The sequence below is a fragment of the Physella acuta genome, unplaced genomic scaffold (genome assembly GCF_028476545.2).
Source record: "Physella acuta isolate Inbredline_101_S28 unplaced genomic scaffold, ASM2847654v3 ptg000819l, whole genome shotgun sequence".
In the NCBI taxonomy this organism is placed as follows: domain Eukaryota; kingdom Metazoa; phylum Mollusca; class Gastropoda; family Physidae; genus Physella; species Physella acuta.
The window spans coordinates 9,586-22,017 of NW_026732337.1; positions in this window are offsets into that span (position 1 = coordinate 9,586).

The following is a 12,432-nucleotide window of genomic DNA, read 5'->3' on the forward strand; positions in this document are numbered from 1 at the left end:
TTTATCCCTACCCTGGTAGGGAACTTTCGAGCTAGAAAGCAAATTTCTCAGCTAACTATATAACCACTGAATTCAGATGCATATGACCTTCAAGCACTTCACGTAAACAAATATCGAGTATTATAGTAAACACAGACGCTATTAAAATTAATTACGCATTAGCAAAACACATTAGTCTGATAATCAATCCTCCCCCTGTCAACGTTGACACGCCCCTGTCTTATTTTACACTTCATTTCCAATCAATTAATTAACCAATCCAATCATCGTCCTAGCGATTGAAATGAATAATTACCCTAGTGTTGAAAAAAATTGAATTAGATTCAATTGTTTTCCAAAAAATTACCTTATCTCCCTTGTATTGACAAAATAGAGTGATGCCCCCTTCAAAAAAGCAGAAAATTACGAATGATAAACACAGAAACACTCAGTTCGGATTGGCACGTCTTGTTTACATCTTTGTGGGACTAAAACAACAACAACAACAACAACAACCTTACATCATCAACAAACACTTCCCACCTGTATGTAGGCCTACCTGCTGACGTTACATCATGGGCTCAGTATCTAAATCAAAAGTAAGTGATTTATTTTTACTCGAAAATGTTACCATCTCTCTCACTAGATTTACATGTTTGACACAAGTCACATCCGGTCTATGAATATTCAAAACACATTCTATAAATAGACCACGGTTAGGTGCCTTGGCTATGTATTATGTAAATTTAGCTCTTATTTCGTATCAGTCTCAGTCTTGTGGTAAATGATCGTTAAAGTATACATTTACCATCAAATTCTATTTAGATCTAGAATCCAGATCTACTTTCCGTAGAAACTAGTAGAGTCATATCGAGTGTCAAGCTACATTATGTTATAGATTTGTGTGTAAGGTGTATTCGTCACAATTGTTAAGGTGTCCATGCACCTAAAAAAATGTTCCTTCGAGTTTATTTAGTATTTAGTGTTAGTCATTGTTGTATTTTTTTGTTTGTTTGACGGTTTTGTTGTAGGCGCCATTGTATCAAATGAATACAATTTCTACAACTTGCGCTTTAAGGTGTGGTTATTACCTTCCTTCTGTTTCTAACCAATAATTTTTAACTTAAAACACAAAACAAAAGAATAAAAATTGAAATTTGACTCAATGAGCCTGAGTTTTTTTTATATGACCTATTGCTATGTAGGGATTATTTGGGTCATCGTTATGTCTATGATAATGTTTACGGGACGTCGTGGCCTAGTAGTAGAGAGCTAGACTGTTAACCCGAAAGTTTCGAGTTCAGAAGCGTAGCGACCCTTCCCGGCGCCCAGGGACAAACTTTCGATTTGCACCCCCCCCCCCCTCGAACTTTTGATTCGCACCCCCCCCCCCTCTCTAACTTTCAATTTAGTAAGTAATGCAACATGGAGGCAGCGGTGGGATTCGAACCCTAAGGTCGGCGCCCGGGGACATGTGTCCCCCCTCCCACCCTCGCTACGCCTCTGATCGAGTTCGAATATTGGTAGTACGTCACTGAGTCCACCCAGCTCTGATGTGTACCTGATTCAGGTTAGGGAAAGTAAGGATGGCTGGACATAGTGCTGAGTTTACAGAAGCTTGTGAACTGTAATTCATCTGTTTCTCGACAAGAAAACGTCATTAGTAAGTCAGAGTTGCTCACACTGACCTGGCGCCATGTAAGACACCCGCCTATGTTGAGGGTACAGACTTCAGAGATGATACCCTCTTGTGTTTTAACACTAAGGAGATAGTATCGAGCGTTGAAAACTGGTAAGCTGGGTAGCCATAGGGTGTTTCGATAACGGTGAACGGAAAAAAGTCACTGGAAAAAAGAACACAGAAAAAAAGTCAGTTTTTGCTAGGAAAAAAGTCACAGAAAAAAGTCACAAAAATCTTTTTAGAAATATTTTGATTTATTTATTAAGAATTGTAAAATTGTGTATGTTTATTGTTGTGGTTTGTATATTTTGATAGCATAGATTACTTATAGACGTTAAAAGCATTATAGTCTATAACAATTGTAAAGTAAAAATACTCTAAGATAGTTTACACAACAATCTCAACTTTTGTTACGCATTTAGTTAAATACGCGGTAGAAAAGTTAATTATAAAAGAAATTTAGTCAAATTTTGCCGTAGGCTATTCTCTGGTCGGCCTCTCCTCAATAAGCACTGCCCGAGCATATTTTGTGTTATTGACGTTATGCGTCAATGACAGCCTTTGAATCTTGTCGGCTTTCGGTTTTGATCCTAAGTTTTGTTATGTAATGAGCATGATAAATGTGGTTGAACTAAACATAACTATTGTTGCCATGAGGTGAGGGCAGCAAGTCAGATGAACTTACTATTTCACGGTAATTTAATGTTAGTATTTTGAAAAAAACACGACGAAAATTCTATAATATGCTACTAATCTTAAGTTTAACATAATTACAATCTACATACTTCATACTAAATATGTTTAGATAAATTATAAAAAAATTAATATGCGTATACAGTCTACACATATTACATTACATTTAATTAATCCTAAGTTAATTTGCACTCTCTAAAACTCTATTTATTTAATACATAAAAATATTAACACATATCATGCAAATATATATTTGTGACTTTTTTCCTGTGACTTTTTTTTCCTGTGACTTTTTTTCCTGTGACTTGTTTTCTGTGTTTTTTTTTCCTGTGTTTTCTTTTTTCCTGTGACTTTTTTTTCCTACAATCTCGATAACTGGAGTCAGGTCCCCAAACATTGGTAGCCAAAGATTAATAGTCACAAGTTGCCTTTAAAAACTCGAGTCTTGTAACCAAACCTGAGTAGTAACATATACCGGAGAGATGGACGTTTGTTTACATGTTTCATAACATCCCCCTAATGCTCTAATTCTGCTATAGGGCTGGTAAGTAGGTCACCAACCAGTTCTACGGCTCAATAAAACCTGTATGAGCCATATAACTGTTTATTGACCTACTTACCTTATAGTTAAGGTCACTAGTCTTGTTACGCTAACTACATCTTACCGAGCTACATCTTATAGAACTACGCCACGCCGACTTTTACTGCTCTTTTACTTTTGCGCAACTTAGCTGATGTTCCAAAATTGTAACATTCATTTTTTTTTTAAATTGGCCCAAAATTGATCAAGTTAGATTGCATTTTCTACGAACCACCCTCAAAACTCTTCTGAATTTCTTCCTTGTTTTTATTCTTTCCGCTGCCTAAGGAGCATAGACTTCGTCAACTAACCTAATAAATTTATAACTCAAGCCCTGATAATACAGTCTCCCCATTCCCTCATTCGAATAACTTTCTCCATGACGTTTTTTGGTCTCCTACACATTCCTTATTCTGAGTGGATGTCCGTTTGTCCAGTGGCGATTAATTGTCTTTCTTAGTGTGTGTCATATCCACGACGTTTAACCTTTCTTTACTTTCGTTCTCCACTACCAGTTACTCCTGCCCCATATAGTAAAACATACTTCACATTTATACTCAAGATCTTGAGTTTTTCTTGACAAAGCATTTGAATTCCACATCGGTTTTCTGAAATAATTATATCGTAACTGATTTTATATCTCAACATCTTGGACGGCACCAACATCATTAGACCAGATGTTCGACCTATTTAACAAGTACAGCTTATTCTATTTTGTTGTTAAATTTTAATATATTTGAGAAGGCAGATCTCATCTGCGAAATCCAAGTCTTGAAGTAGTTGTTTCTGTTGGATTTCAGTGTAATTTGTTCATTATTCAGTAAACAAAGTACCTGTTCTTTGCAGTGGCGTAGCGAGGTCGGGTGTCACCTGGTGCGGCACTTAATGGTGTCACCCCCCAGAGGCGTATTGACCCTAGGCGACAAACTTTCAAGTTTCGATTTGCACCCTCCTCTCAAACTTTCGATTTGCACACCCCTCAAACTTTCGATTTGCACCCCCCCCCACCCCCTCAAGCTTTCGATTTGCACATCCCCCCTCCCTCAAACTTTCGATTTGCAACCCACCTCAAGTTTTTCTCTATATGTTTTGCTATTTTTTGCCTTTGTGTCACCCCCCTAAATGGTGTCACCAGGTGCGGTCCGTACCCCCCGCCCCCTCCCCTCGCTACGCCTCTGGTTCTTTGTACTTCTAATGTTTTGATAATTGCTAGTCAGAAGCATATCACTTGGCAATTTAAGTAGTGATACAATTATTGAGTATATCAAAGTAATTTATCCGGAGCTCCATAGTGCTTGATGCGTTTTTGTTCCACTTCTCTGTCTACACTACGAATTAAGCTTTCTAAAAATGTATTTAAAAGTACATGCAATGAAAAGTGCATTAAGGTCTGCTCTATGATAATCCTTAGGGTCTCAATATGATCTGCGCTACGGCTCTGCATTATACGCCGAATGCTCTGCCATCCGACCACTCCGTGCAAAATAACATCGTAAAATCTAATATACAAAAGAGTATATGTACCCGCAGCTTGTCTGCGTCGCTTTTTTATCGTTGACATCTTGGTATTAATCTTACAGGACTTCCTAAACCGTTTTTCTTGATGTTTTGCGGAACCACCTTGATTATGTGAACAAGTGTTTTTCAGACATGGTATTGATGGATACTTTAGCGTGACATAATCGTAAATAGTGAATAAAGCACCCTTTCAAACCAGGCCGTTAAGGGGCAAGTGAAGTAGAGTTCCCCTGTTTCAGCTACATCGTAATATGTATGGATAGTGTGGTCAGCAACTTGCACAGCCGGCTTTATTTTCCCTGACGTGAGTTAGGTACCTAGCAGAGCAGGGTGGACTCCAGAGCCTTCTACGGACGTGAACCCGGGGTTTGAACTGTTAGCAGTCGTATGCTATAGGCCTACTACCCAACCACACTGTTCCACGTATCATTGAGTCTTCTACAAATCTGTTTTTGACGCGTATTGGTGGTGCTACATTACCTTTACATTGTCCGTCGGTTAATTTATAAGTTTAAGTGGTGATTTTTCGCCACTTTCTTTGATAGTATTGTTCAACAAGTGATGTTTACAGCATACTTTTTGTGTGCTTTAGCATAACTTTCATGAAAATAGTCCCCTAAAAAATGCATTTCATAGGTGTTTGTGATTCTGAATTTATTTTCGTCTTTATTTTCTTGGAAGTAGTGTTCTAACTGTAATTGTATAACATACATTTTTAAATATTTTTTTGCGGTTCGTTTTTGGAAGTAGAGTTTTAAAAGTAGGTCCTATTATACGACATGTTTTTATGTAAAATTTGTCGTTATATCTTAGAAGTAGGTTTCCAACAGTTACGGTTTAATTAAAATTTGGGATGATTTCGGTGTTATTTTTTATTGAAAGAAGACATCTAACAATGATGTTTATTACAGGTTTCAGCACTTTCTGCAATGAAGAGACGTAGATGTGCCCTGCGAACGTGTTTGGTCATCGTATTCTGCTGCGTCAGTAAGTCCATTTTGACTCTCACTTTTAAGATGTTTTTAAAAAATTGTTTGAAAAACCTCAAGAAAATTAGACAAGAGATATTGCATGTGTAGGCCTATCTGCCATAGGTTTTCGTCAGAATTAAGTGGTCGTCGATACATTACGTCAGTCGTTGCTAGCTAGGTTTGAACTTGTGTTACGAAAGGGGACGGAAAAGTTAAAGAACATGCCATGGCTTGTCTCTTATAATGAGCTGAGAGGTGGGTGTGAAAATCAAGCTGAAATCGCATGACGTCGTTTAGCGACAACCACTTACAATGAAACCGAATTTTAAAGCAAAACATTAATTTCTTATCTCTTGTTCATGCACTCTCTCATATTATCTTCTTGTGTGCTTTGTATAGTTATAATGTATTAGCTTTTTATGATTTAAGCTTTTACCATTTTATAATTATTAAAGAAAACTAAATTTTCTTTTTTTTAACTACAATAGAGCATGTGCTTTATTATGCTTAACTACAATTTATATTGAAATTTGCATTACCCACTCTACAATGCGTTATTTAAGGCTGATAAAGTTCATCGCAACTTGCCATCTCAAATGGCATAGAAATTATATGTCCTACAATATTGCATTATATTTTTATTTTCACGCTGTCAATGAGCAGCTTACATCAATTAAGTTATTGAACAAGTAAATAATGAGATAGCCATAATGAAAACACTAGCCCTTCCGTTATCAGAGAATAATGAAAAAAGGTTAAGATGTTGTTTTAATACATATATAATGTACGTAAATCTTTAAGCATTATCATTGCTTTTTCTTGACATTAAATTGTACAGCTGTGTTGGAGACAAGATTAGTATATGAGGAGGATATTGCAGACATTTATCCTGAGTTGAATCTGGGACGGCCTGTAATAAATACCCCCAATCCAAAAACATTAAGGCCACATGTAACCCGCCCAACTACACGTCGCACTTTAACACCAAAACCTAAACCAACCAATCGACCAAACACACCCAAACCTAAACCAACACATCGCCCACCAACTGTAAAAACTACAGCAGAGTCTGTTTCAAGCTCAGAAAAAATCAATCCAGAATCCAATACAACAACATCAGATATAGAAAATTCCACATATTTTATAACATTTAAACTTGAAGATACTAGTAAAAACTATGACAATATGACACAGACATCCACAGAATCAACATTGTCTAGTGAGGCAATGACTGAGACACCAACAAGCATATCAGAAACAACACAATTTACTGACACAAATGACAATAGGACACAAACATCCACAGAAGCAACATTGTCTAGTGAGGCAATGACTGAGACACCAACAAGCATATCAGAAACAACACAATTTACTGACACAAACTATGACAATAGGACACAAACATCCACAGAAGCAACATTGTCTAGTGAGGCAATGACTGAGACACCAACAAGCATATCAGAAACAACACAATTTACTGACACAAACTATGACAATAGGACACAAACATCCACAGAAGCAACATTGTCTAGTGAGGCAATGACTGAGACACCAACAAGCATATCAGAAACAACACAATTTACTGACACAAACTATGACAATAGGACACAAACATCCACAGAAGCAACATTGTCTAGTGAGGCAATGACTGAGACACCAACAAGCATATCAGAAACAACACAATTTACTGACACAAACTATGACAATAGGACACAAACATCCACAGAAGCAACATTGTCTAGTGAGGCAATGACTGAGACACCAACAAGCATATCAGAAACAACACAATTTACTGACACAAACTATGACAATAGGACACAAACATCCACAGAAGCAACATTGTCTAGTGAGGCAATGACTGAGACACCAACAAGCATATCAGAAACAACACAATTTACTGACACAAACTATGACAATAGGACACAAACATCCACAGAAGCAACATTGTCTAGTGAGGCAATGACTGAGACACCAACAAGCATATCAGAAACAACACAATTTACTGACACAAACTATGACAATAGGACACAAACATCCACAGAAGCAACATTGTCTAGTGAGGCAACGACTGAGACACCAACAAGCATATCAGAAACAACACAATTTACTGACACAAACTATGACAATAGGACACAAACATCCACAGAAGCAACATTGTCTAGTGAGGCAATGACTGAGACACCAACAAGCATATCAGAAACAACACAATTTACTGACACAAGCTATGACAATAGGACACAAACATCCACAGAAGCAACATTGTCTAGTGAGGCAATGACTGAGACACCAACAAGCATATCAGAAACAACACAATTTACTGACTCAAACTATGACAATAGGACACAAACATCCACAGAAGCAACATTGTCTAGTGAGGCAATGACTGAGACACCAACAAGCATATCAGAAACAACACAATTTACTGACACAAACTATGACAATAGGACACAAACATCCACAGAAGCAACATTGTCTAGTGAGGCAATGACTGAGACACCAACAAGCATATCAGAAACAACACAATTTACTGACACAAACTATGACAATAGGACACAAACATCCACAGAAGCAACATTGTCTAGTGAGGCAATGACTGAGACACCAACAAGCATATCAGAAACAACACAATTTACTGACACAAACTATGACAATAGGACACAAACATCCACAGAAGCAACATTGTCTAGTGAGGCAATGACTGAGACACCAACAAGCATATCAGAAACAACACAATTTACTGACACAAACTATGACAATAGGACACAAACATCCACAGAAGCAACATTGTCTAGTGAGGCAATGACTGAGACACCAACAAGCATATCAGAAACAACACAATTTACTGACACAAACTATGACAATAGGACACAAACATCCACAGAAGCAACATTGTCTAGTGAGGCAATGACTGAGACACCAACAAGCATATCAGAAACAACACAATTTACTGACACAAACTATGACAATAGGACACAAACATCCACAGAAGCAACATTGTCTAGTGAGGCAATGACTGAGACACCAACAAGCATATCAGAAACAACACAATTTACTGGCACAAACTATGACAATAGGACACAAACATCCACAGAAGCAACATTGTCTAGTGAGGCAATGACTGAGACACCAACAAGCATATCAGAAACAACACAATTTACTGGCACAAACTATGACAATAGGACACAAACATCCACAGAAGCAACATTGTCTAGTGAGGCAATGACTGAGACACCAACAAGCATATCAGAAACAACACAATTTACTGACAAAAAATATGACAATAGGACACAAACATCCACAGAAGCAACAGTGTCTAGTGAGGCAATGACTGAGACACCAACAAGCATATCAGAAACAACACAATTTACTGACACAAACTATGACAATAGGACACAAACATCCACAGAAGCAACATTGTCTAGTGAGGCAATGACTGAGACACCAACAAGCATATCAGAAACAACACAATTTACTGACACAAACTATGACAATAGGACACAAACATCCACAGAAGCAACATTGTCTAGTGAGGCAATGACTGAGACACCAACAAGCATATCAGAAACAACACAATTTACTGACACAAACTATGACAATAGGACACAAACATCCACAGAAGCAGCATTGTCTAGTGAGGCAATGACTGAGACACCAACAAGCATATCAGAAACAACACAATTTACTGACACAAACTATGACAATAGGACACAAACATCCACAGAAGCAACAGTGTCTAGTGAGGCAATGACTGAGACACCAACAAGCATATCAGAAACAACACAATTTACTGGCACAAACTATGACAATAGGACACAAACATCCACAGAAGCAACATTGTCTAGTGAGGCAATGACTGAGACACCAACAAGCATATCAGAAACAACACAATTTACTGACAAAAAATATGACAATAGGACACAAACATCCACAGAAGCAACAGTGTCTAGTGAGGCAACGACTGAGACACCAACAAGCATATCAGAAACAACACAATTTACTGACACAAACTATGACAATAGGACACAAACATCCACAGAAGCAACATTGTCTAGTGAGGCAACGACTGTGACACCAAGAAGCATATCAGAAACAACACAATTTACTGTCACAAACTATGACAATAGGACACAAACATCCACAGAAGCAACATTGTCTAGTGAGGCAACGACTGAGACACCAACAAGCATATCAGAAACAACACAATTTACTGACACAAACTATGACAATAGGACACAAACATCCACAGAAGCAACATTGTCTAGTGAGGCAACGACTGTGACACCAACAAGCATATCAGAAACAACACAATTTACTGACACAAACTATGACAATAGGACACAAACATCCACAGAAGCAACATTGTCTAGTGAGGCAATGACTGAGACACCAACAAGCATGTCAGAAACGACACAATTTACTGACACAAACTATGACAATAGGACACAAACATCCACAGAAGCAACATTGTCTAGTGAGGCAATGACTGAGACACCAACAAGCATATCAGAAACAACACAATTTACTGACACAAACTATAACAATAGGACACAAACATCCACAGAAGCAACATTGTCTAGTGAGGCAACGACTGTGACACCAACAAGCATATCAGAAACAACACAATTTACTGACACAAACTATGACAATAGGACACACACATCCACAGAAGCAACATTGTCTAGTGAGGCAATGACTGAGACACCAACAAGCATATCAGAAACAACACAATTTACTGTCATAAACTATGACAATAGGACACAAACATCCACAGAAGCAACATTGTCTAGTGAGGCAATGACTGAGACACCAACAAGCATATCAGAAACAACACAATTTACTGACACAAACTATGACAATAGGACACAAACATCCACAGAAGCAACATTGTCTAGTGAGGCAATGACTGAGACACCAACAAGCATATCAGAAACAACACAATTTACTGACACAAACTATGACAATAGGACACAAACATCCACAGAAGCAACATTGTCTAGTGAGGCAATGACTGAGACACCAAGAAGCATATCAGAAACAACACAATTTACTGTCACAAACTATGACAATAGGACACAAACATCCACAGAAGCAACATTGTCTAGTGAGGCAACGACTGAGACACCAACAAGCATATCAGAAACAACACAATTTACTGACACAAACTATGACAATAGGACACAAACATCCACAGAAGCAACATTGTCTAGTGAGGCAACGACTGTGACACCAACAAGCATATCAGAAACAACACAATTTACTGACACAAACTATGACAATAGGACACAAACATCCACAGAAGCAACATTGTCTAGTGAGGCAATGACTGAGACACCAACAAGCATGTCAGAAACGACACAATTTACTGACACAAACTATGACAATAGGACACAAACATCCACAGAAGCAACATTGTCTAGTGAGGCAATGACTGAGACACCAACAAGCATATCAGAAACAACACAATTTACTGACAAAAACTATAACAATAGGACACAAACATCCACAGAAGCAACACTGTCTAGTGAGGCAACGACTGTGACACCAACAAGCATATCAGAAACAACACAATTTACTGACACAAACTATGACAATAGGACACAAACATCCACAGAAGCAACATTGTCTAGTGAGGCAATGACTGAGACACCAACAAGCATATCAGAAACAACACAATTTACTGTCATAAACTATGACAATAGGACACAAACATCCACAGAAGCAACATTGTCTAGTGAGGCAATGACTGAGACACCAACAAGCATATCAGAAACAACACAATTTACTGACACAAACTATGACAATAGGACACAAACATCCACAGAAGCAACATTGTCTAGTGAGGCAATGACTGAGACACCTACAAGCATATCAGAAACAACACAATTTACTGACACAAACTATGACAATAGGACACAAACATCCACAGAAGCAACATTGTCTAGTGAGGCAATGACTGAGACACCAACAAGCATGTCAGAAACAACACAATTTACTGACACAAACTATAACAATAGGACACAAACATCCACAGAAGCAACATTGTCTAGTGAGGCAATGACTGAGACACCAACAAGCATATCAGAAACAACACAATTTACTGTCATAAACTATGACAATAGGACACAAACATCCACAGAAGCAACATTGTCTAGTGAGGCAATGACTGAGACACCAACAAGCATGTCAGAAACGACACAATTTACTGACACAAACTATGACAATAGGACACAAACATCCACAGAAGCAACATTGTCTAGTGAGGCAATGACTGAGACACCAACAAGCATATCAGAAACAACACAATTTACTGACAAAAACTATAACAATAGGACACAAACATCCACAGAAGCAACACTGTCTAGTGAGGCAACGACTGTGACACCAACAAGCATATCAGAAACAACACAATTTACTGACACAAACTATGACAATAGGACACAAACATCCACAGAAGCAACATTGTCTAGTGAGGCAATGACTGAGACACCAACAAGCATATCAGAAACAACACAATTTACTGTCATAAACTATGACAATAGGACACAAACATCCACAGAAGCAACATTGTCTAGTGAGGCAATGACTGAGACACCAACAAGCATATCAGAAACAACACAATTTACTGACACAAACTATGACAATAGGACACAAACATCCACAGAAGCAACATTGTCTAGTGAGGCAATGACTGAGACACCTACAAGCATATCAGAAACAACACAATTTACTGACACAAACTATGACAATAGGACACAAACATCCACAGAAGCAACATTGTCTAGTGAGGCAATGACTGAGACACCAACAAGCATGTCAGAAACAACACAATTTACTGACACAAACTATAACAATAGGACACAAACATCCACAGAAGCAACATTGTCTAGTGAGGCAATGACTGAGACACCAACAAGCATATCAGAAACAACACAATTTACTGTCATAAACTATGACAATAGGACACAAACATCCACAGAAGCAACATTGTCTAGTGAGGCAATGACTGAGAC